Source organism: Prinia subflava, chromosome 15, assembly GCF_021018805.1.
Source record: "Prinia subflava isolate CZ2003 ecotype Zambia chromosome 15, Cam_Psub_1.2, whole genome shotgun sequence".
NCBI classification, from domain to species: Eukaryota; Metazoa; Chordata; class Aves; order Passeriformes; family Cisticolidae; genus Prinia; species Prinia subflava.
In genome coordinates, this window is record NC_086261.1 from 6,338,966 (window position 1) to 6,365,543 (window position 26,578).

Below are 26,578 nucleotides of genomic sequence, written 5' to 3' on the forward strand. Positions count from 1 at the left end.
CGGGACCAATATCCTAATCTAAACCACTTACAGTCTCCTTTACTCTCCCAAATAAAACATCTGCCTACCTGGAGCTGGCAGGAAATGGAGCTGCTGATGCACAGATCATGCCACAGCCACAAGCCAATGGCTACTATTGTAATGAACATTTCGTAATGGCTCTTTTCCAGCTGCAAGGACAGGAATTCTCAGGGGAATTCCTGAGTTCATGCAAGCCTGGACAGCTGCTCCCTGAGAAATTAGCAGGGCTTTGATTGAGGGTCCTGCCTGTCCTTTCTATATCAGCTGGATCCTGGCAGATCTCTGCCTTCATGTGTTTTAACCACACATGACTGGTCAGAACAAGCACTGCCTCTGCAACCAAGCAAATAAATTATTTCTAGGTACCTCTCAGGAGCCTCTCATGCTTAACTGGATCCTCCTTACGTGGAGCAAGCAAGATTTCCCTTCCTAGGGAGAAGATGAAACTGCAATGCCCACGCCTGTCAAGGGCAAGGCATGAGTCCAGACATGAGCAAGCAGGGCCAGATGGATGTGAAATGAAGCCATGGAGGAAGATTCTGAACTGAAATCTCATGTAGATTGAACCTCATGATGGAATCTCACAGTGGGAACAGCAGAAGCATCTCCTGCTCAAACAGGAATTTGAAACATCCCGAAACAGATATTGAAAATTATTTTTGCTAACAGCAGGGGTGAAATTCACCCCAAACCCACTCAGCTCCAAGCTGCATCTGTGGACAAATTAGTAATGCCTGGTATCCTATATCTCCCCACTAATTAACTCAGCAGCCGCTGCCAGAGTTAATCAGGGAAGCAGCTCCATTATCCCCAGTGCCCCCACAGGGCAGGGATCCACCAGCTGCCACCTCCCACCAGCTGCAAAGGCAGGGCAAGGAGCTGCTGCTTTTGCTGCTCTTGAACAGGGCACTGAAGATCCCCGGGGGAAAGTGGCTGTTTGTGGGTGCCTGTGGGTGTTTGTGGGTATCTGTGGGTATCTGTGGGTGCCTGTGGGTGCCTGTGGGTGTCTGTGGGTGCCTGTGGGTGTCTGTGGGTGCCTGTGGGTGTTTGTAGGTGCCTGTGGGTGTCTGTGGGTGGATGTCCCCCAGCCCTGCTCCACAAGAGCTTTTCCCATCCAGGGGAGATCCCTCCACAGGGAGTTCCTCCCACACACTTTGCAATGACAGAAAGGAGGGAGAAAAGGAAGAAAGAGCTCCAGTTATTAATTGGAAAAAGACAAAGCTTGTCTCCTGTCATTCAGGTGCCTTCCCAAGGCATCTCAAGGGCAAAATCCTCTCTTTCAGGAAAATATACAGGAGATCAAGACCCCTGGGGAGGGTCTGTTCCCAGCTGACCTGTTTACCTCGGGGGGTTTAATTCCAACTTGTGGGGTTGGCAGGCTGGGCATTCCTTCCTTCCCATTTGAGGGAAAAGCTGTGTAGCACAGATATAAGAGATTTCCTTTGCTTCCTTACTCGCTGTGTATTTCTGCTGAGCCACGGGGGCTCAGATGCTGTAAACCTGCCAAAATCATGGTGTTATTTCATAGCACATATGAGGGGGAAAAACCCTCAACAATACTTAATTAAATAATTAAAATGAGGTCCTGCATTTTTCAGTACACTGCTGGGAGATGGAAATTCTGGACGGTTTTTTAATCAAATGGCTTATCTAAATCTAGTAGGAATTAAAAACCATTTCAGAATCTGATTTTTAAATGTCAAAAGAAATATTTTCCTTTGGAAATCTTCCAGACAGAATATTTCGCAGTGTAAAAACTTTTCTTATAATTATGAAAAAATAATTGAAATTAAAGAGCTATGTTAGATGCTCCGAAAGAAAGAAAAATATGCCAAAATGATAGCAAATGACTTTCACCATGAACACACATCCCATTTTAATAGCAGTCTTGATTTTTAATTTGATTTCAATTATATTATGGACCACAGCCGGAGGGCTATAGATTAATCCAGATTTGTTCAGATGAGAATCCATCCATCAGCTCTGCTGTGACAATGTTCTTCTAATCAAATGCAATTAACAACTGTCACGAAACGCTAAAAAAAACACTTACAAACTGCTTAATGACTCCATAAACTGAACTGATTAATGGAATTTTTGAAATCAAGTTTCAGTTAGGTCTAAACAATAATGAAAACAGTTTCTGCTGTGGACATATCACCTCAGTCTGAGAGAGGAAGACAAATATGATCTGTCTTTCCCTTACCATTGTGGGAAAAAATTAGCTGCTAAACGCCTTGTTTTGTGTAGCAAATGTTGGCCAGTTCACTCAGGCTGTGAGTAAACAAAGCTTTTCTTGCACGTTTACTCACAGGCATTTCTACAGGCCTCTCTTCCATAAGATGCAACCATCAAACTCTAGAAATATTTCATAAAATTATGACAAAATTTGACCTAATTTATAGATAAAACAACCAGAAACCAATTATCAGTGATGTTTATATATTAAAATAAATGCAGTCCAATGCAAGGACTCAATTCCTCTTGCAGGAAGGATGGAAATCCTGTCTCTCCATCCTCTGTCTGAACCTCTACATGACCCAGAGGCACCAGCAGCTCTTTACCCATCCTGTCCTGTTCCTCCAGGCTGATGGCCTCCCTGCCTGCTGGGTGGCCTGGTGCTTTCAGGACAGATTATCCCACATCTCTGCAGATTACAGCAGCAATTTAATCAAGTAGATATCTTTTCTCTGTTTATACTTACACTAATGAGATCAGAGACATTTTTCCAAAGTTTTCCTTTGATCACAGGACAGATTTGCATGCCTGTTTTGGACACTCAGACAATGACAGGAGCTTTCTTTTCCTGCTCAAATGTGTCTTTTCTGACAGCATAAAGTGACTAAATGTCTCAGGCCAAGCTGTGCTGCTGTGACACTCCCTACAGACACAGCCCACAGATCAACCCTTTCCATCTCTCACACTTTTGGCCCCTACCTCTAATCCCAGCTCTCCTCCTGCCTCTGCCTTTATCCCATAACTCATCACAAATCCCTTCCCCCTCCTCTCTCTCTGCCTGCACCTCCATCCATCACTGTCTCTCCCAGGGTTTTGGGGGTGAGTGGGAGCTGAGCCTGGAGCTGCTGTGTGAACACACAGACCTCAGGTGCTGGCTCCCAGCACAACCAGGCTTTGAGCACCTGCAACAGCCTCTGAATGCCACAAGGTCTCTGACAACTCAGCCTCAGACCCCCATCTGCAATCCCCACCTCCCTGGGCACTCCCACACCTTGGCTCCGAAAATGAGGAACCCAAACCCACGTCCTGATGGTGCCTTTTCCTTAAAACCCACTGAGCTATTTTGGGTCTGTTTGTATGGTATGGCCAGATGTATTCAAACAGAGACTAATTTCACCAGCACAAACTTGTCCTCACATAACTTCATTTTGCTCCAGACAGAAGCTTTTCAAGCAACAGCAACGAAACCCTTTCAATATTTAATCAGCTGCATGGCCTGGAACAGCAGGGACCAGCAGCAGCTGCCTGGCACAGAGTGGGCGAGGGGGATGAGGGCTCTCATCCTCACCAAGCCTCTCTCCATCCTGAAAACTTGCCTCCTCCACAAATTTGCTCTGGAGAAAGCCAAATGGGAGCCCTGTTTCAGCCTTCTGCTTTAGCTGTGACAGCTACCAAACAGCATGGCTTTGAAGCACCTTATTTTTCATTCCTCCTTTCCCTGACGCTTCTCAGGTGTAAATCTGACTTCCTTTCCTACTGATGGCTGGGAAGTTGCTGTGCTCAGCACCCTGTAATTGTGAGTCAGCAGGATTTGAGCTCTCTCCCATTTCTCTCTGGTTCTAAAGCAGGCAGGGTGTAAGCTTTGGCTACTACAAGGCTTTGCAGAGTTTGCAGGGTGTGGAGGAGGGGGCAAAATTAGGCTTTTCCTATCCTTTCCTCATTCCCTTAGTGCCTGTCCTGTGTGTGTCAGAGGCATTACAGGAGCTGAAAGGACATCATCTGTCGTGGGTTGGCCCTGCAGCATTCAGCACAGACTCTGTTGGTAGCCACCACACTTGAGGAGGGTAGCTTGGAAATAAAGCCTTAAGGAGAGACCCCAAAGTGACCTGGTTTAGTCCTTTCTGTTCCAAAATCATGGCAAAACACCAAATGCTTGCTGGTCAGAAATGATCCATGAATGTTTCCTACCAGAGTTCTCAATCTCTGCAATATCCCCAGTACCCAGCAGCCCAGCAAGGCTCTGGTTTGTCCCTCCCCTGCTGCTGGGCACCCTGGGCTGGAGGTGTCTGTGCTGCCCAGCACCCCAGGCACTAATCCAGGCATGGCTGCACACAGGCAGCATCTCTGATGGTTTGCAGTGTCTTATCTCCTAAGAACAAAGCATCTTCTCTTGCTAGAACTATGAAATAGATACTAATAACCAACCCTAAACACCCTTATCTAAAAGAAGAAGAGAAAAAAAGGCACCAAAAGCATATCCAATTAGCGGTAAATAATAAGTACAAGATTAATTAAAATTACTCTGTTCTTAATTCCCATCCTCTGGCTCTGAGAATGCAAAGGCATTCTCTGTCTTCCCAAGGGTGTCCCAACGTCAGAGCACCACCAGAACCCCCAGAGGGCCGGGGACTGGCAGTGGTGACAGCAGGATTTGTCACCAATGTGCTGGCCACACTGGAGATGGGCTCCCTGCTCCTTTCATGCTGGTCACAGCCTGCCCAGGCTCACCAGGGAGGCTCAGCCTGCACCAAACCCAGCAATTTTGGGTCTGAATTGCAAGTGAACACTCCTCATCTTTTCCTCATTGCCAGGAAGTCTGACTTTTTCAGCAGCAGCTACACATCAGGAGAAGAAACCACTGGGATTTCTCAATCTAGGTCTGCCTATAAATCATTTAACACCTCATTTACACATGCTTATAATTAATGCACACTAGATCGCTGCAATGAAACAGTCCTGATAAAACATCTGAAATGCACTGGGCTGCAAGTGCATTGGTTTAGGGGTGTAGAAGGACAAATGAATCCCCTCAAGAAATGGCTGATCCCACCGGCTCCCACTCTCACTTTCAGTGGAAGCAGATGAGAGGAATTTGGGTCAGATTTCCTCCTTTGCAGTGTGCTGAAAGCATTTGAGAACCAGTTGCCATTTTGTAAAAAGCCCACACCTCTTGTGGCCACAAATCACCCCCTCTTCTCCTGCTTCTCATCTATCACATCAGAAAGAGCCCTGGGCTTGTGTACAGAGCAGAATTATCACTTTTTGTTTTATTGCATTATCAGGTGTGATAGCTCTCACAGTAGCCCATCTATCTCTCTTTCTGGTATAAGTCCAGAGAAATTTTACTTATTTTGCTGGATTTACAGCCCTGAGAATAACATCAGGATCCATCCATCCAGGACAGTTTGTAAATCTAAAAGAACTTTTATCCATCAGTAGGAGTGTCCTGTGCCACACACCCTCTGTGCCAAGTAGAGCTGGAGAAGAATTCTGCAGACTTCTATTCTTGTCCCCCAAACCCTCAATCATCCCCTTGGAGATATCAAATTTAATCTGCCTCTAACCTGATTCCCCAGATGTGCTGTTCCCCCAAGGGAGTGTGACTCAGGAGCTGCAGAACAAGGTGTAGCTGGGCTTGATGGAGGACCATGACCGCTTGTAGGACTGCAACATAAATGAGGTTCCTCAAAGAAGTCACCACCACCTCCTCTACGGGGGTCTCCTCTGTCAAGGCACAGAGGAGACACCAGGAGAGTCCTGCATGCCTGAGAAGGGCTTGGGTGTAGTTCAGGAGGTCAGGAGCCTGTAAGCTGCAATAATTATAGCAGTTAATCTGCAGCAGCCTGACCACCTGCCACAAAGAGAAGTGTCCCTTGGAGGAGGCAGGATTTTCCCTGCTGCCAGGAGGGATATGGTGGGAGTGATCCCCGAGACACCCCTTGTGTCCTGACAGGACCTGTCTTCAGTTTAGCACTGCAGTACCTCGAGAGCAGGAGGGGTGGGGAGCATATCATGTGCACAAGCAGATTGGCTCCCATAGCACCTTCCCCAGGGTCAAAAATATCCTGCAGGGATCTGTTCACCCTCTCACATTTTACAGAACACCCCACAGGGATTTTCTGCAGGCCAGGACTGGCAAAGTCTCCGCGTTGCAGTGCTGCTCAGAGGACACCACGTCTCTTACCCCCAGCCTGGGAGGGGGGGATGCCAAGGAGGCAGCTGCTGAGCTGGGAACCAGGGCTTGAACAAATCCATCCATCACCCAGGCAGGAGCTGCTGAATTCCAGCTTCCTGCAAACTCATCCTCCACGAGAGCTGATGTAGCACAGCAAAACACCAAGTTTGACTGGAAACACTGAATCTGTGAGAACTGAGCCCTCACAGTCCTGCAGCATCAGACCTGACACAGTCCTTATGCCAAGAGGCCTCTTGGAGCTGTACCTGGCTTCTCTTAGTCACTTCTGATGTTGCCTGGATCTCAGATTTGAGGAGATAATCCAGCAGCCTTGCTGACCAGCTCCTCCACAACACAACTTTGTAGATCTCGATCACATCCCTCTCTATCTGTGGTCATATCTCCAAGTTTGACACACTAAGGTGAGCAGAAAGCATCTCTGAAAACCTGTAGCCCCTCCAACTTTAATGAGGGAGATTAGAATACTTACAGTGCTCTCACATTTCAACCACCTCCAAGCAAGCTGTAATTCCTTCTCCCTCTCTGGCATTAGGGCAGTAAAAAACATGCCCAGGTGAGCTTAGATATTGGAGACTCTCTGACATCTATTTGTAAAGATTCCCTGGGACAGTGCTAGAAAAAGAGAATAATTATCTCCAGTGTCCTGAGCTTCCCAGCTCCCTTTCTCTGACTGAAGTCTCATTCATAAGAGGTTCTTCCCTCAGTTTTATCTCAGCTCCTCTTTCAAATCCACACAGCCAAAGGAACCTGCCAGGCCACCTCAGTCAATCCCATCTCCCTTCTCCCCCCAGGACCAGTGGGTTTCCTCTGCCATGATCACCAAGTCGTGACTGCACGGGAAGAACAAACAGCCCGAGCAGATGGGGTGTGCGGGAGGGAGGCCTCATTTAAAACTCAAATAGCTGCTGCTAATTTAGCAGATGTGGCAAGAAAAATCTGGAGACACAGGCTTGAGGTGACAGGATTCCAATTTCAATCAAATAATGTGGAAGTCTCCCTGGCAAGAAAAGGTTTCATCTTCCATCTTCTTGATTGCCTTGTCTTGAAGAGATGATGACTGATGCCAAGTGCCATCACAGGAATGATCTGGAGTATTCTTCATTTAAGATCCCATATGACTCCCTGCCCTTACCAAATGGATTTTTTTTCACAAGGGAAATCCATCCTTTATAACCCAAATGTTTGTAAGAAAAGACTAAAATTCAATTAAAGTCATAACATTCATTAATTCTGTAGCCTATTCTATTCTGTTTCTATCCAAAGACTTTAGGATCAGTCCTTCACTTCCCCATTATCAAATTAGGATGGCTCAGGAAATTTGAGACATTATAAACATCTCTATATCCAGCATATTGTAATATTCATTTGGCCCTAGAATTTCATCTTGGCAGAAGCACCAAAGTTATCACAGATGGGTATGAGGTTTTTCTCTTTATAAATATTACAGAGCCATTAATTAAACAGGGGAAATTAACTATGCCAGGCAGCACTGCAGAGGGACAGGAAAGCACAGTCACCATTGGCCAGCATGGCAGATTGAATGTGGGATAAGTGCACACAACATCAAACTGACAGCAGATACTCTGCCATCAACATTACTGCAGGATTTAGAAGATAAATAAACAAGAAAAATAATTTATAGAGATTTCTGGTCCTCAGAAGCAATATTACAGGAAATATGGAATGAAGTATTTTCAACTTTTTGAAACAAACCATGGTATTTTGGTTAAAGGACACAAAAGCTGTCTGCTCTAAGATGATTTCCTCATGTTATCAATCCCCTAAAGATAACAAATTCAGCAGTTCCTGCACTTGCACTCTCTCCTGCTTGCCCTGTGCTGGGATTTAGTCATGCAAAGCCCCTTCCAGTTCCCTGTGTTCCCTCTTCACCCCCTGTTTACCACACAGATTTGGTCAAAAGATTGTCCCCCTGAAACATACTTGAAACAAAACTCCAAGTCAAAACCTGCTGCTGAAGAGAGGAAGATCTTTTTCTTTAGATTCGATATGACTGGTGCTTGAAACGTCAAGGTTTCTCTAAAATAATCACAAACCCCAAAGTGCCCTACTCTCAGTGTCACAGTATCTAACTTCAAAGAGTAGGAAATGTGTGAGTTTTTAGCAAGTGGAGGTTTCTGCATGAATACATCATGAGAGGAATATTTTTATAAACAATTCATCTCTGAAATGTTCTCCAGAACGAGTTTTAATTTAGTCTGTCAAAAATAAATCCAGGAAAAAACTCTTTTGGTATCCCCAAACCAAATTCTGCACCAGTTTTTGAGTGAAACACAGGTCTATCATGAAGGTCGTGTCTTTGAACCTGTTAGAAAAATTGCCAAACCTACCCCAGTACATTTATTTCTGCTTTGTTTTTTGTTATGTACAGACCTTTGCAGATTCAATACAGCCAGATTGCAAAGGCTGCTTTTAGGTTTATTATTCCCTGATCCTCTTTAAACAAGAGCCCTAAATTCATCCCTGATATAAGAGCTCTGCTGTCACTCGACTAAGATGCAGGACACCTATTTTGAGAATCCTGTGAGACACTGACTTGCAAACCTCTCATTTGGAGCAATCCCCTGTCCAGGACATCAGACAGCTCATGGTCCCAATAGAGTGTGCAGTGAGACCCTCTTCCTTCCAAACATCTTTATCTGCACCTCTCTCTATATCAGCTACTGGCAGAACCTAGGGGACTGTTTTCAGTGAAAAATGCAGTTAGACTTCAGGATGGAGATAGTTTATCAGCCAGGAAAATTAAGAGGCTTTATGCATCACCTCAGAGGCAGGAATTTATGAATGACTTCCCACAACTCCTGCAGTAGCAAGCACAGGGCAGAAAAAGCAGCATTCAGGTAAGAGGTAACATAGGACTACACGGAAAATATCAGACCAAGCTGGAAATCACAAAGGAAAAAAGGTACATGATGGGCAATGGATCTGCCTGTGAGTGAGAGCTGGTCCGACTGCCCAGGCACACACATTGATCTGCTTGAATCCCAGCCTCTCACGTATCAGTAATTAAATTGCTTTGATAAGCACTCACCCCTGGAAAAACTTCACTACAAACCAAATGAGCTTCCCTGTTTTTTTTTTTTTTTTCCTGTCTCTTTTTTGTCTCCCTCCTTTTGCTTTTCTACCCCGTTAAGCCTTATTACTTTTGCATCTGGACAGACTGCCCAGAAAGGGACCAAAGAGAAAAACATCATTGCTTACCAGAACTAGGAAATATCCCATCACAGCCGTTCCCCAGCCATTTCCCCTCTTTCTAGCCCGCGGAGCTGCTCCTGAAAGGGCTGTCCCTTTCCTCTAGGATGTCACAAGCCGGAGATTAGAAGTAAATGCTCTGCAAGCCAAGCCGATCATCCCGCTGCGAGCACATCCAGGTACTGAAGCAGGGGCTCTGGCAAAGTCCATCAGCAGCAGAAAAGCCCAAGCACGCACACAGGCACTGAGCAAGGGGAGAGGAGGGAGGATGGAGGCAGGAGGGACAGCAGATGGGAGGGGGCGGCTCGGGGAAACCAGGCGGCGGGCGATGCTAACGCGACAGATGTGTTGACTTTAAGTTAAACAGGAAATTGAGGATGTTCGACGCAGGGAGGAAAGGCATTAGCTCACATTAAAGGCAAAGACTTTCCATGGGCTGTGCTTTCCCTCTTTCACCCAGGCTTTCTCCAGTGATTTCTAGCTCTGCCTTCACAGGCAGACACAAGCCACGGTTGATATTGGCTCTGCCTGTGTGTTTGGGCAAGGCAGGAACTGCAGGGCCAGCCACAGAATTCCCCATCCTAGCAGTGAGTTGGGAGACTGTTCTTTTATTCCCTCTTCAACTCAGACTCCCCTGACATTATTTAAACAGCATCCTCTAGATGATAGGAGTAAAAAAAGGAATGCTGAACAGCAAAACAAGGCTTTCAATTTGTCCCAGTTCTGGGCAGGGGAAACACAGGGTCAAAATCCTGATTTAGCTTATGTAGAATAAGCAGCAGAGAGTAGAATAAATTAATTTAAACATAGGGGAAATAAAGTGTCTTGGCACACTCAGCTGCCCCATGAATAAACCTGATTTTTCCACAGTCCAGACAAGGGTGGCCAGGCTGAGTCTGGAGGATAAGAACTGTACTGTGAAGGTGCACAGGTTAACGGGGATGTAACTGCAAGGCAAGGTGGCTACACATCTAGCAGCAGTAAAATGTGGAGAGAATTGGGGAAATCAAAGCCCTGTACTGATTTCTCAGCTACAGCCTGGAAAACCCAGTGAAGGACGGCAGACAACACTGGCTTACAGCTAGAATCCAGCTTCTGGAGATTAGGGGAGGAAGAGTGGTCCCACCACAAACCCATGGACAGAAAATCAGCTAGGACACAGGGATTCTGTTCCTGTTTCATGAACTGGTCCTCCCTGCTGGCTTTTTCCACTGCCTTTGGCACAAGGAGGAAGAGGTCCCTCGTCATCCTTGCGGAGCTGCGTGTCAGCCACAGCCCAGCATGCACAGTTGAGCTTTTCTCATTCATCTCCCCACCAAAGCTTTGTCCCAAGACCCACATGCAGAGAGTCAAGAATATCTCTTCTGTGGCATGAATGGGACCCCAGGGTGAGATTAGTGACAGAACTCTTTTTTCTAGCAGCTGTGCATTAGGTAAAGAACAGAGATCTGCTATGGACACTTGCTCCATAACGGAGTGAAACATTCAGGTTTTGGTGCAATCTAGCCTGCCTCCCTGCTCACAACCCATTCTCCCCCACCCCCTCACTGTCCCTGAGCTGTGCTGTTGGCCTCCCTTCAACATTTTAATGGAGTATTGACAGTGATCCATTCGCACTCCACACAGATGAGCCTGACTTGCATCCCCAGAATCACATTTGCAGAGCCAGCCCAAGCAGGTGGGTTTGGAGCATCTCCTCAGATGGATCAGCTGCAGTTCCAAAAGCATCCCTTTTTCTGGTTAGAGAAACAGCTTGGAAAAGTCTAGCGAGGATATTACACTTTGGAAAACTGCTGCCTCGGGTCTCTTGTCCCTCCTCCTACCTGCTGCCACGCTCCTCGTCTCTGCAATTATTTATAAAGCCCCATGTTCTTTCCTGATTGGGACGTTCCCTTTCGCCTTGCACGTCACTCCTGTGTCACTCTGGGCCCCTGGTGACCTCTTGGAGTGCTTGGCAAGGCTGGCAGCAGCCAAATGAGTCATCAGCAACCTGCTGGCATCTCCCTCCCTCCAGCCATGGCCCCCCTGGCTCCCACCGAGCCTGGGAGGCCTGGGGGAGTTTAAAGCTGTCTAATCCCCTGGATAATTCATGGAAAGAGGATTACCCATTCTGTGCAGAGCCCTTAACCTAAATATAAACCAGCCTTCCCCTTGCATTGCAGCTCCTGTGGCACGGAGGTGTTTTCCCTGCACTGCTTCCCCATCCCATCTTAGGGGTTAACTCTGCTTTTGCTCAAATCTGGGACAACCTGGTTCTAACCCGTGGAGCTACAGTGCAATAAAGCCAGGGTTTGTAAAGGAGACGTGAAACTGTGTTCTGTGAACAGCAGTGGGATCAATGCAGACTCATCCCCAGAAGTACATTCCCTGCCTAATAAATGGCAAACTCCCTTGTTGGGGGTGTCAGGGAATATACTTTCTCACTGTATGTTTAGAAACCAGAGTCATGGTGCCATCAGAGCCTGACAGCAGTGCATCAGGAGGGCAGAGGGAAGTGCTAAACTTGGGTAATCCCCTGGGAGTTACAGCAGCCTGCCCCAGGACCTGGGCTCTGCTGCCTACCCCGGGCTGGGTCACCAGAAGCTGGGTTATCCCTGCAGCCAGAGGGTACAGCCAGAGAGATGGTGAAAAGGGAATGGTTAACATGTTACCATTCCTGCTTGCATTCAGTGATGGAGGGATAAACTGGGGAGCTGCAGGAGGGATTCCTGATGAATTCAGCAGCTTCCTGGGAGACCACAGCAAGACTCACCTCTCTCCTTATTTTCTCTCTCCTTATTTTCCTGAGTGCGTCTCCTCATCTGCCTCTCGTTTTCCTCCTCTCCTCTTCCCCAGATAGTGAAATGAAGCCTGACACAGCCACTACAGGCTCCCCTTTCCTACAATGCCTTTTTTTTTTTGGCAGTTAAAGTCCTTATGGGACTTTAGTCACCGTAACATTAAAGCATTCATTAGCACAGGAGTAATTCCATAATCTCTTCAGAAGGGAACAATTTCAGAGGTTCAGCTCATGATCTGGAAAATCAATTTGCCAGCTTGATGATGCAAGAAGAGGGTTTTCAAGGCTGGCTTTGGCTTCCCCAGCAGGACTGTTATCAACCCTGGGACTTGGTGGCCAGGAAGAGGGCACCCACAGCAGCTCTGAGGGCAGGTGGCAGGACCCAGGGGCTGTCATTTGGCTCAGGCAAGGAAGGGAGATGTGACAGTTGCAGGATGAGCCTCAAAACCAGACCTGTCTCACCAGGTTTTGCCCAACAATGTGCTGGACACGGGTGGAACAGCATCACCATGGGTCATAGGGAATTTTCTCTCGTATTTCATTTCACCAAAGCAGTGCTCCCAGCTCAGAGCATGAAAGGGATGCATCTTAAGCATCCTGCCTTTTCCCTGCAGTTCCAGGCTAAACTAAACTCTTGCACCTCCTGTACCAAGTACAGCCCATGTGCTCTTCCTCTCCTCATGGAATTTTTCACACTTTGACTGTGCTGTCAGAAGCTGGGGCCCACACCCTGCAGGCACACAGCCAGGTTGGCAGAAGTCATCTGCAGGTGCCAGGCTGACTTTGGGGAAGCATTCAGCTCTGTGCTTGCAGGCTGGGGGCTGCCTCAGAACCTGAGTGGGCTTCCTCCTCCAGCTCAGCTCCTTCAATCAGAAGTTGTCAGGTACCAGAGACTTTCACTGAAAGATGTTACAGAACATAAATAGGTGCAAAAAGCTGCTCCATGGGACAGACCTCTCAGAATCTGGCAAGCTAAAGTGGAAGGCTGTCTGCTGTCAGCTGCTCTCTGGTTCTGGCTTTGATGCTCCCAAAGGGTTCCCCAGCACCCACATTATGCAACTGCAAAGTTGTGCTAGGAAAACCTAAGGTGTCCATGAAGGTCGGATCTCCAGCTGAATTCATCTAACAGTGGTGGACGTGCTTTTCACAGCAAGGCCATGAGGAGGAGAAGCAACAGGAGTTAATTAGGGTCTCTTGGAACTCTTGAGACCCAGGGCCTCAGTGTAGGTGCTTCTAGCTGTGGTAGCTCTCTTAGAGTGAAGGGAGATGTTCCCCTCCCCTTTCTGATGGAAGAGGGCTTTTCTACTGTCATGAAGAATCAGAGGAAGCCATGGATGCTGCCTCTGCTCCCACTCCATCCTCCAGGTTGTCCTGTAGGAGTCTGACCATAGACATCCCACTGCATGAAGTGTTAGGGCCCTGTGACATTTAGGGCACAGGCACTAAGGTGTATTTCCAAATGAGCAGCAGGCATTAGGCTCAGTGCCTGGGATGATCAGTGGGATATGGTTGTATGTTCAGTCTCTGGCTAAGTAAACCAGAGAATTAACCCTTTTCCTCTCCCTTCCCCCAAGTGACACAGGGAGACAGAGAGACATGGGACACAGAGGAGACACCAGGGACACAGAGGAGACATGAAACTGCAATTTTCATGCCATGTCAGACTCATGACTTTCTCTCAGCTTGCCAGAAGCTTCTACTCTGACTGCTCATGGCAGGAGTCCCCCATAAGCTGTAGTGGGTGCTTACAAGTGCCCAAGCTAAACACAGTCAGGGATCCCCTTAGCACACATGGAGCACTGCATGCTCCTCCCCTTTACATTATCACCATCAGGCTGTTACTCTCTCCCTTTTTTTCTCGAGATGAGGTCATCCCTGACAAGCAATATCCTTGCAGGGCTACTTTTACCCATTATTTTTAATGGGATTTTGGTGTCATGGATCATATTGCTGAAGTTTGACACATGTAATAAAATTTTCCCTTGAACAACACTTGCCCTCCAAAAGAACAATAATCCCTGCAGAGATGTGTTACAGGATGTGCTGTGGGCATGCAGACATGCACGGGAACTTGTCACCACAGCCCCTGCATCCCGCCACAGCCACCGTCCAGAGAGCCAGCCCTGCCAGCTCCCACATCACTGATGTCTCTCTGTGGCTTCATTTAACCCTTCCTGAGAGAGGAGACTGACTGCAGCTTTTACCTTTAGCTGCAGTTGTGCTCTCGTGGGGACGGTGGTGAAGGGAGGACAGTGGCAGCGGGTGCAGGACAGCTCGGGTTGGTGCTCACAGGCACACCCAGCACAGCCCTGGGGTGCCACCAATCCCGCACAGCTCCGTGTGGACACCACAGCCCCTGTCCCCAAGCCAGCACCTTTTCCTTGTCCCTGCCAGCCCGCCCCGGGCGGGGCACGCACAGGAGCGCTCCTGCCCGAACTGCTCCAGCCCAAGTTCAAACTCTGCAGCGCAGCAGCTCCTGTGCTCCCAGCAGGGAGCAGAGACAGCACAACGGGGCCGGTTTAAATTGTTCCGCACTGCCCTGACCCCTTCAATCTCACTGCACCCACCCAGCTCCCACCCATCCATCCCAACTCAGCCACCCACCCTGCGCCCTTGCGCACCTTCTTTTTCAGCGGCATCTTTTGGTTTAATTTCTTTCCCCAACGCTGCCCGAAGTCCCCCCGGGCTGCGGGCTGCCCCCGATGTTCCGTGGGGCAGCTCCCGGCTCTTACCGTGGGCAGCGGGCCGTGCGGGCGGTGCGGGCGGTGCGGGCGGTGCGGGCGGTGCGGGCGGTGCGGGCGGTGCGGGCGGTGCGGGCGGTGCGGGCGGTGCGGGCGGTGCGGCTCTGCGCTCGCATCTCCTCTAGCGCTGATGCAGTCCTGCCGGGCGCCGCATGCCAATGATGCGGCCTCGGGGGTGCCAGCCCAGGAATCCCGGCGCTGGGAGGGAGCCCAGAGTGTCCTGCCTGCTTCCCTGCCGTCCCCAGCCCGGCCGCGGAGCGAGCGGGGAGGGAGCGTGCGGAGGAGCGGCGGAGAGAGCGAGGAGCTGCACAGCAGGCAGGGAGAGAGAGAGGCGATGCTTGTGTAATTTCATCACGGTAATAAAATCCAACCCAGAGCCTAAGTGTTGCAGCTCTCTAGCGGAGTTCTTCATTACATGACGGATTTTTTGCAACTTTTTTTTTTTTTTTTTTGGTGTAATTGCTGACATAATGGAATGTTTCTAGCTGGAAGCAGAGGGAAATCCCAGCATGACTGGGCATCCTTCATCTCTGAACTTCATATACTTTAGACCATTGCTACATTTGAGACCCCTCTCCCTAGGATGGCTAGGGAAGGGGCATGTTTGAGACAAAATCCTGGGAAAAGCCTGTTCTGTTTAAAATTCCCTTGTGTTTATAATTTGAGAGTTCATTGCCAGAAGAGTAGCAGGAACTATCATACTGTCCATGCAATTTGGTGCTGGAAAGAGACCATGTGGACACAGCAGCATGGAACACAGCCTGCCCTGGAAATCCATCCCCACCATTCTGTGTTATTAAAAGAGATAAGCAGTAACATGAGGAGGTGTTTTACTGAGGAACAAAGCATGCAGCTCCCAAGAAAGCCTTCCAAGTGCACATGGGGGGCATGTCCACACCCAGCAACATCTCTCCAGGCAGAGGTGCCCAAATTAGTCCAGATAATGACAGCAATATTTTCACTGACAGATTTTCGTTGCTGCTTCTGCTAACCTGAAACTAAAGAGCAGCATGGATCCAAAGGCTTTTCAGAAATGAAACAGGGGCAGATTTACAGGGCAGCATGAATTTCTTGTACTTGAGCAAAGAAGTGGAAGTGCAAGTACAGCCACCCACTCAGCCTCTGTCAGCAGGTGACATCTGGAAAGCCACTTTCCCATTCTGTGCCTCAGTTTCCCCTCCTGTAAGCCAGCCCTGGCACTACTGGCCCCTCCAGGTTGTATAGGCACTAGAGATTGTCACTTCTTTGGCTGTTTCCAGGGTTACTCCAGACACATATTCCACCCTTCTTCCCTGGTCTGTCTGTTACTGTCCCCCCTCAGCTCACCTGAACTGAATCTCCAGGTCAGGTGTGTTTGTACTCATTGTCAGCATTCCAAATTGGGCCTGTAAATCCTCTGTTTATCCAATGGCTTGCTGATACAGTTCCTGTGACTGCACTGGTGGCATCACTGCCATAAGGGAAACACAGTAGGTGATTAATTCAGATCTTTTTTTTTTACACCCACTCATAAAAATTGGAACTCGAAGCTGAGGTTCAGCTTTATTCTCCCTTGCACAGTACATTAGCTTAATTTCATTTTGTGTTTGGTACAGCGCACTGATCACTTTGATGTGGGAGCACTTCAGAAGTCAAATTATTACCAGAACTCCTGCACATTACAGGCCAAGAATCGAGGCCTTGGCAAAGCTAAAAAGAGCCAGTCTATCACCAAACCACTGAGAACTGCTTGCTTGCCTGTCACTGCTTCTCTCAGTCCTCCAGCTCAGTAAGAGTTCAGATTTCTCTAATCATGGGAGCTCTGTGTGCAGGTGTCAGATCCACGCGTGGGTCACGCTCAGGGAGCACAGCACCCTCCATGCTGTGCTCTCCTGGAAAGGGCTTGGGGCAGCCCCAGCTCCATCCCTGAGGCTGTTGGAAGGAGGTTGCTCTGCCTCATGTCACCTCCCACTTGCAGGAGGGATTGGAAGAGATGAGAGACAAGGCAGGCTGGCCAAATGAGCACCCCACTGTCCCTGCTGGGCTTGTCTCCATGCCCAGCAAAGTCCCTGCATTTTCTTACTGTTTCCCGTGCAGCAGAGATCTAATCCAGGTAAACGTGCATTAAACCTCACTGCAGAATGAACAGAGAGGGAGGCAATAAATCTGGGAGGCATTCTTCGCCAATGCACTGCAATTATCAGAGTTTGTAATTACCTCTGCACCCTCCTGTGCTCTCTGTTAATGACTGCTGCCCGTATCCAGGTACCTCAGGCAGACAGAGCCATTTCCCGTGGTGCCATATGGTGCCAGCGGGGAACCTCACGGGCTGCCTGGCATCCAAGGCAGCAGGATGGGGAGGCCTAACATCTTTCTGTTCAAAAGAGCACATTAATGAAATCTGCAGCAGTCCAACTGCCTCAGAGCTGCAAGGAGCAATTGGAAAACAAAGCAGAGCTGCAATGAATAAGTACCCCGCATGGAGATGGATCATATTATATAAGCTCTTATATTCCAGGGAAATATGAGACTGTGTGGAGGCTGATCATGAAGGTTTACTTACCAACATGACTACACAGGCAAAGAGAGCTTGATCTAACCCCATAAACTCACTGAGCACAGTGGAAAGCTCTGCTGTGAAGCAGGTTGGGATGGGAGATCTGGCCAATCCATGTGAATGGAGCAGAGCCCAATAGTCAAACCCAAGCGATTTCCTCTTTTATGCCACCTCAGAGGTTTCTCTTTTGCCTCCTTGCATGAATCAGACACCAGGGACCTTTGCACTGAGGTGCAGAGCTGGCCAAAGCAGGGCGCCCTCCTTCAGCAGTGCTCAGATGCTGTGGGGAGGGTGTACAAAGCAAAACAAGAAGTGGTGGGGGAGCAGCCCCTGGGTTGGTTCACAGGCTTTGGAGTGAAAGGAAGGTAATTAGAGGGAAAGCACGACCCTAAAATACACAAATAGTGTGTATGTCATGGTTACATGCCTGGGCGCTTGCTGTGAGAGGCACTTGGTACCACGGGGTGCTGTGCGACCAGGGGAGGGTCTGAGCAGGGCTTGTAGGGTGGATTTCAGGGCCCCCTCCACACACAGACATCACACACGTGTGGGGCTGCACACATGTCACTCACACACACATCACTCACACACATACATCACTCACACACACACGTGTGGGGCTGCACACACATCACTCACACACACGTCACTCACACACACACGTGTGGGGCTGCATAAAAACTTCAGCTTTCCAAAGAGCCACTGCTGTTAAAATGTGCCAGTGGTGCGTGGTGTGACAGGCCAGGGGATGTGATGTCAGCTGCCATCCATCAGCAGCATCATGGTCTGGAAGTGGCTCAGGGTAGAGAAGAGGGTGTCCCATGTCTCTAACCCAGCACAAACCATGCTGCAAGACAGTTCTGAGTGAAAAACCATGGGGACTTTGGCAGGTCTTAGTATGAGGGCCGAGCCAATGAGCACAGCAGGACCTGTGTTGACAGCACTGGACTAAATACATTACTTAAGAGAAGCATCCTTCAGGTTCACCTTACATTTTGCCTTCTTTTTTTTTTTTTTTTTGGTTCCCACTTTCCTCCCCTCTTTCTCTAATGCTTCTCTTCTAGGTTGAAAATCCCAAGTACAAGCACAGTGAACCATTAAAGAGCAGCTCACACATCTCTTTTCTTCCCCTGTTTTCATCTTTTGAAATGAAGGAATATATTATCAGGTTAACTGACTTTTCAGAGCTCTAATGAGTTAGTCAGAGTTTATTTATGTGGGAAGGATGAATGGTTCCCTACATGTTAATAGCACAATCAGCAGCAAACCCCTCAGCATTAATATTTAATGTCCTTTGTTATGTACATGCCTGGCTGTTATTCAGAGAGGGCTGAGTCAGGAGAGCAGAAGCTGCTGGGAATTGAATAAGCATTATTTGTGGGATTTCTCTGAGTGAAAAATGGAAAGTAGAAAAGACATTGTTTTTATGTGTGGCAGCCCAATTGTCAAGAAACTGCATTTCTGGAGAGTGTATAATACATGCAAGAAACTGCTGCAATGGAACTCTGGCTTTTTGCATTACCTGATTTCTTTAATGTCTAGGTATTAATTGTTAGGTTTATTAATCTTGTTCATCCATAGCACAGTCTATCTCCAACCTTTTATCTAGATTTCCTGCAAGTTAGACACCTAAATAAAATAAGGATGTGACTCCTACATCATTAGCACTTCTTCTCTTTAATATACACAGACAAATACATTAAGTCTGTATATAATATTAAACAAATATTAATCTTAAATCGGTTCTTCCTCTGTACCTGCTGTGGTACAGCTGCCACTTACAGATGGTTCCATCCTGCTCCCCTGTACAGAACAGATACCAGCAGTGTTTCTCCAGATAGCAGAACTATGCCTGTTTTTCAATTTAAATTGACCATAAATGCTCCACTAGCAAAACCTTTCCATATTTCCATGATTACTCTGTAACTATAGCAAATGGCCTAAGCCTAGTGTACAACACTCATTTCATCTGAGGGATTTTTCGGAACACTCTGATAGATGTGGGCATCTAAGGGATAAGAAAATGTGCTATATTGCATTACAGAGAAATGAAATACAAAGCTGTAATTTCAGATGCACAAGCTCAGGTTTCAGCTTTTTTTCTTACTCGTCTGGAAGAGCCTTTATTCTTGAAGCTGTGCTTTCTGGGGAATTTCCTTGAGGGAAGCAGAGGGGCCTCTCCCTCCTTCAATAAAAGGCAGAGAAAAAAGAGCTTTGGTATTTTCAAACAAAGTCACCTTAGCTGTTCACTCGTTTCTTGGCTTCTCTCCTGTGCTCAAGGCTGCTTGAAGCTGGATCAGAAGGGACTTTAGTGAGGTTAAAGTGCACAGGAGAGAAGGCACCACAGCCAGGCTGCTTTCCAGCAATGCATCGGGAGGGGGAGAGGGGTGGGGAGATGTTCTCATAGAATACATACAGAAAAGAAAGAATTGCTGATGCTCCTAAAAATATTTAGGTGTTTGCACCACTGGGTTGGAACTTTGTGGTACCACCGACCACCACCGCGGCTCGATGTGAGCTGGGCAGAAACCAGGTGTAAAATCGGAGAGAAAAGGGAACATTTCCCTGAGCAGGAGCGAAGAGGAGGCGGAGCAGAGCAGAGAGAGGCATCATCGCTCTGAATGCACAAGGGGAGAGCGAGGAGCCAGCGCCTGCGAGCGGCAGAGCTGCAGCGCGGAGCCGCCTGCAGCAGGTGGCAGCAGGGAGCTGGACGGACGGATGGATGGATGGACAGGCGGACAGACGGATGGACAGACGGACGACCCCTGCCAGGGCAGCCAGAACTCCACACAGACCTCGGGAAATTGGTCAGCCTCCTAATAACTCCTGTCCACTGGCAAAAAGCTAAAAAGAACGCAAAGAGAAAAGAAAGTCACAAAATCTACAGAGCACTCGGTGAGAAGAGATGAGATAGCAGCTGCCTGATGTGCTGGAAGCATCCCACCACTGAGGCAGCAGCCAGGCACAAGTGGTTGGTTATTTTCTGTTCTGTAGTTATTTCAGTAGTTCTGTGCTGGCAACCAGGTGTCACAGTCCCCTGGGCTCACCCCTTAGGAGCTGCATTTGCCTTCACAGAGCTGCTCAGTGATCATCTGCCAGTGTGGGCCAGCAGAGGAACTATTCTGAAGAAGGAAATGGAGATTTGCTTTTCTCTTTTCAGCCTGATTTTGGTAAAATATTCCTGCTCTGTAATATCAGTGTTACACACCAACAAAGATAAGATGGTACATCTGTATTCATGTTTGCATTCCTGTTACCTGCAGGTCCTTCAGGAGGTCATGGATGCAACTCTGCATTTGCTGATCTCCAAAGTCCCACGATTCACTAAGCTTTTCCCAGTTCATATTTTCCTCTCCTCAGGACCCAGCTGAATGCCAGTTGCACGTGCATGTGGCCTCCTAAACGGAATTGTCCTAGAAGGGATTAGATAGGGCCCCCCTAACCCCTTACCCCTAACCTTAACCTCTAACCCCTAACCCCCAACTCTAACCCTAATGACCCTGAGCCTAACCCTAATAACCCTAACCGTGACCTTGACCCTGACCCTAACCCTAACCCAAATGACCCTGACACAAATAACCCTGACCCTGACCCTGACACAAATAACCCTGACACAAATAACCCTGACTCTGACCCTGACCACAACCCCTGACCCCCGACCCCCTGACGCCTGACCCTTGACTCATGACCCTTGACCTATGACCCTGACCCCTGGCACTTGACCATTTATGCCTGACCCTTGATCTTTGACCGCCTGACCACTGACCTTTGATAACAACCTTTGACCTGTGACCCTTGACCTTGATCTTTGACTACTAACCTTGACCTTTGACCCCTGACCCTTCACTGTTTACCCTGAAATGCCCTTTGACATTTGACCCCTGATATTTGACCCCAGAATTACCTTTGACACAGAATGACCTTCGACCTTTTGCAACCTGACTTTTGACATTTGACACCGGGATTACCTTTGACCTTTGACCCAATGTGAATTTTGACCCTGGGGCAACCTGTGACCTTTGACATCGTGTGACCTTTGACCCCGGGGTGACCTTTGACTTTTGACCCGAGATTACTTTTGAGTCATCACCCCAGGTGACCTTTGACCCCAGGGTGACCTTTGACCCCGGGGTGCAGTGCAACACAAAAATCCCACTTGGTGCCAAGGACTTGTGATGTGTGGTTTTGTTTCTGCAACAACAGACAGAGGCATAAAACTTTTTTTTTTTAGGGGAGCTTTGCTGGATTTTTCCATCCCCAGCCGAGACACAAAGCCAAATAGCAGCCAGTATTCCCAGCAACACCCACGGTTAAGCACCAGTGCTGTTGCCAACTCCTGCAATCTTATCACAAGCACCACAGCGTTTGCTTTCCTTTCTTAAAGCCCCAACTCCCGGAGTCATGGGATTAAGCAGGCAACTCAGCTTTTGATTTTAATAGCAGCTTTTATCCCTCAGTGTTAAGAAGAAAAGCTTTTGAGTGGGACATGTTCAAACCCATGGAGACAATAAATAAGAGTATCTGCTTAAAATCTGGTAATTTTAAAGCAAATTTTATTTGGAGAAAGGGTTCTGAACATGTTAGAGAGTAGAACTTGTCAGCAGCTAAAGGAGTGCCTTAAAGAGCTAAAAAATTAGTTTCAGCTGGGAAGATGTTGCAGGGTTGGATTTTCATTTCTTTATCCTGTCAGAAAGATCAGCAAAGGGGAACATGTGGGTTCACTAGCTGAGGCAAAGCACATTTTGTGTAAAAAAGCCAACATTAAATTCCAAAATGTGAAGACTGAGTCTCCCTAGAAAGGGAATTAAGCTCAGTAGATAAGGTTGTCTTTGTCCTAAGCTGAGACTGATGGATGGTACTGATGTATCAGAAGGAGGACGAGAAGGGTCAGCATCTTTCATTTTGCAGCATTTGCTCCATGTGTTGGAGTCCTACAAAACTGTCAGAGGGATGGACAGATGTCCCCAGTGCTTGCAGCCTGCAGATCCTCATGGGTGATCTACTCTGGATCTTCTGCTTCTAATGAAGCTTATTTGGATCTGGAGTGGCTTCAATTTTTTGTCCTATCAAATGCCAAAAGCAACTTCAGTGCTTAAGTAATTAAGAGCAATAATTATGCAGATGCCCTCAGAATGGGGCCATCCACTGTTTTGCTGCAATTTTAAAAAAATTTAAGTTGATAAAGCTTGTATGATCCTTGAACACAACTATTTTAAAGTACAAAATGGGATGCTTTAATAGAACCTGGTGAAAATTGTTCCCATAAATGATGAGAAATGTTTAAATCAATAAAACATTTGTTTAGATGTCCATATGGAGGAAAGATACAGTCTGTTGCTGTTCCTATTGGATTGATCCCACTGTGTTAAATTACAGCTGGCTACAACCCTCCATCATTTACTGCACAGCTTGACAAGCACGTAAAATATTCACACTGAGCACAGAAATTCCGAGTGTCTGATCTCTGCATTGTCCTTGTCACTTCCTCCCATCCAGGGCCAAATTAAAGGCTGCTTAATACAGGGGGAAGCTTTGCTGCAGCTCTCCCACAAGCCTTTGGCCACATTACCCAATTTCCTCCCGGCTGGCCTGCGGGAGCCAGCAGCTGGGGAGCAGATGCAGGCAGCCTTCCACACAGTGATGGCCTGTCTGCCACAGCCCTTGCACTTGGGGTTTATCAGCAGCTCTGGGCTGCTGGTCATAAATACATAAATGCAACAGAAACCTGGTCTTAAAAGAGTAGCTGCTGCCTGGTCTGTGCTTCTCAGAGGGTGACAGCAGTGACAGTGGATGGTGGCAGGAGCAGCCAAGGCACTAAAGGGGATCTGGGAGCTCTGGGTGCTGTTGCCACCCAACCTGGGTGATGTAGCTGGCATTTTCCTCTCCTCAAAACACAGCACAGTGTGGGGTGTGCCCCGTGAGGACCTCAGAAAGAGGCCAGGAAGGTCAGTGACAGCAGCTTTTAAAGCCATCTGAAATTCAGGAGCCAAAGGAGCTGTGAATCAGAATAATAATTCTGGGTACAAATGGATCTTGGAATTGAAGATGTGTGTGTGAAAGAACCTGCCTGCACATCCCATTGCCCTGTGAAAGCAGGCAGGCCTGTCACTGTGCCCAGCAGAGATGTGGTGTGACCAGCCAGGTCCATCAGGGAAGGCAGCTCCTGACAGCCCCATCCATCATCCAGGAGGGAGCCCTTGTTCTGTCCTCCACTGGAGCCTCTCTCCCACAGACGATGGGCTGGGGGAGCATTAAAGAAGAAGTGGGGCTGGATTAGAACCTTAATCGTGCCTTGAGGCACAGTGCTGATCCTGGCCTGACTGGTGAGGCTCAGAGAGCTCAGGCTGGGCTCAGACACAGGAAAATTCTACAGCCACAGTTTTGGCTGTGCAGCCCCAAAAGGCAGCACATCACAGGTTCTACTCCAGAACTTGGAGCAAGCTCTGCAAAACCCCTTCCCAGTCCAGTTCTGGGATCTTGATGAGTGCTACTATGAATCCTGCAAACCTACTCTTCACAGGATCCTGCTTTCCCTTGGGAAATGGGGATCTGTGCCCTGCAGAGCCTGGTCACTGCTGAGGCATCCCTATTAGAGCAGGGAGAGGAGCAGCAGGAGGAAGCACAGCTGATGTCCTGACTGGAGCCAGCAGAGGCCACTGCTGTATGCGTAAGGTCTCTGCTGTGGCCTCACTCCCAGGCATGCTCCTCACTCCAGAGGGTGTTTTTCTCTCTTCTCTGTGGTGTCATGTCTTGGCTCCAGGATCCCCAGGCATGTTGCAAAGCTCTGGGTCAGAGCCACGCTTTCTGCTCTCTGCAAAGGGGTGATGTCAGTGTCTGTGTCCCTCCCATCCTCGCCCCCAAATCACCATCGTCACCAGACAGGCCGTCAGAAACCACTGCTAGGAAATGCAGGTCCCCAAGGAGCTGCTGCACTCCAAACCAGATATCTTTAAGGCAATGTGATAAAAAAAACTTTTTTTTTTTTCTAATGAGAAAGAAAGCAAAATGAAATCTGGAGCCTCTCAGACATGGTCACCTCAAAAATGTGTCCACCTTCCACCAGGGCATGGCCTGCTCCCTGCCTGAGTGTCCACTGCAGTACCTGGCACCAGCCCTGTCAGCTGGGATGATGTGGCTTTAACCTGACCCTTGTCAAAGCTTTTAACCTTCCGTGTGTTTACTAAGGTGATATAAAAATGATACAAATTGAGCTGAACAATGAAATCCATAGAGAGATTGCTGCCTTTCTGCAGTTCCACAGCTCAGCTCTGCTTGTACATACCCAGTGGTGGTGGGGCAATATGTGAGGTGCCTTTGATGCTTGAAATGGCTTGGATCTGTGAAAAGAAAGCTGAGCCATGCCTTTACTTTAGTGAAATGAACAGAGAGGTGACTATAAATGCCAGTAACTACTCCTAAAAAAAGCAGCAATGTGGAAAAATAAGTAGGGCACCATCAGTAAAGTCAACAGTTCTTTCTAAAATAGCTTAATTTCTTTAAATAGCTTTCAATAAATTTCAGAATAGTTTAAAAAGGTTTTTTTTTTTAATGAGACAGAGGGCCTTTTTCATTAGAGGATGAAAGAGGGTGTTAATTTTCCAGAAATCTGGCATTTTTTCAATGTGTGCCTCTCAGATTTATGAAGACAAACTTGCTCCTTGTGCCTGTGTTTTATCATCTCGTTACTCCCAGTACCAGGGGGAACAGTGTGCTCTCTCACAGTGTACTCGGGTGGAAGTGTTGTGCCTCAGACTGTCTTGGTCATAATGAAATGTGGCTGAGCACATTCAGCTTGTTCCAGCTGATGTTACACCTCATTTTGCTCTCCAAGTGGAAATGTAGTCATCACAGGGTGTGTATGTGTGGGGGAAATGCCTTCCCAACGGGCTCTTTGGGATCCAGACATGGAATTAGCAGTGTTGCCTAATGAAGGAGCTGTTAGATGTGGATGTAGATTCAGCCTGGAGTACTCTCAGTTTTGTGACCAAACTTGTAGGACACACAGAGCCACAACCTAAACAGGGATAAGGTTTATGACTTTCTGTCAGCTTAACAAATTGTTCAGTAATTCTGGCCTCTTTGATTAGCTGCTCCAACATTTCTGAATGCAAGTATTAATTAACTGCTATTAATGCAGATGGGTCACTGTTCATTTCCCATCTATGACTCTGCACAGTCTCATTCACAGTTTGACAACTGAAAGTGTGACTTCATAACCTGCTGCCAAGGTGCTGCCAAGCACAAAAGCTAACCACCCTCAATTATCACTTTTCCTTCCACCCCTAAATAGAAAGGACATGTGCAGAAGCACAAGCATTATCTGCTCCACTGTTTTGTGTAAGCAGCTCATTTCTGGAAGAGATCTCTAGCTCACTTATCCCCAGCATGCTGTGTTGCAAATAAGTCCAAACTTTCAGTCCTCTGCCACAGGAAATTAGGTCCAGAGAGAATTATCAACACTTTTCTCCTTGTGAATATTTGTATATTTGCAGTCACTGCTTTTCCAGTTTGAATCGAGGTGTGGGTGTATTGGGTGAAGAATTAACGTTGATCACTGATGCTACACCATCAATGCTGTGCTTGAATAGCTCAGACAATTTTAAAATGCTACTTCTAACCCATAAAACTTCAGTTTTCATAAAACTGAACTGGGTTTGGCTGTTGCTTCTGTTGCATCAAAGCACCAGAGGTGATAATCCTTCTGCCTCTGCACACTCAACCAGAGTAGGCCCAGCTGTTTATTGTGAGGACACTGCTGACTTGCACTGCTAAAAGCGTGGCACAAACGTGGGCTGTAAGCTGGGTTTAGAGAATCTTCTAGAGCAAGTGGCAAGGAGAGACAATGGCTGGTTGGGCAGGAGTCCAGGGGTCAAGAAGTAATTGATGAGAAAAGTGCAGAAGATATTGGGATCCTTATGATGGCAGGAAGAGAAAAAAGCTACAGCGGCAAGAACTGTTCTAAAATCTTTAGGAATTAGTGCTTCAGGAGGCAGCAAACCCCCTGGAGACTTCATGACACCCTATTTTTTTTAATTCCTTGTACTTATTTCAACCACTGAGTTAAGCAGCTGATGCTGAGTTAGAGTGGAAATTGCCCAGGGAAGGCATGTGGTGTGCACGTGTGTGGAGGTAATGGC

General features: G+C 47.7%; 1 protein-coding gene across 1 annotated transcript in view; it reads right to left on the reverse strand.

Annotated features, from left to right (window-relative positions):
• SV2B (synaptic vesicle glycoprotein 2B) overlaps positions 1-16,220 on the reverse strand; it is a 64,529-nt gene extending 48,309 nt beyond the window's left edge. The window contains exon 1 of the mRNA XM_063412609.1: positions 14,897-16,220. The gene's annotated coding sequence lies outside the window, so the exon portion shown is untranslated. The remainder of the gene's footprint in view (positions 1-14,896) is intronic.
• Positions 16,221-26,578: the final 10,358 nt, after the last annotated feature.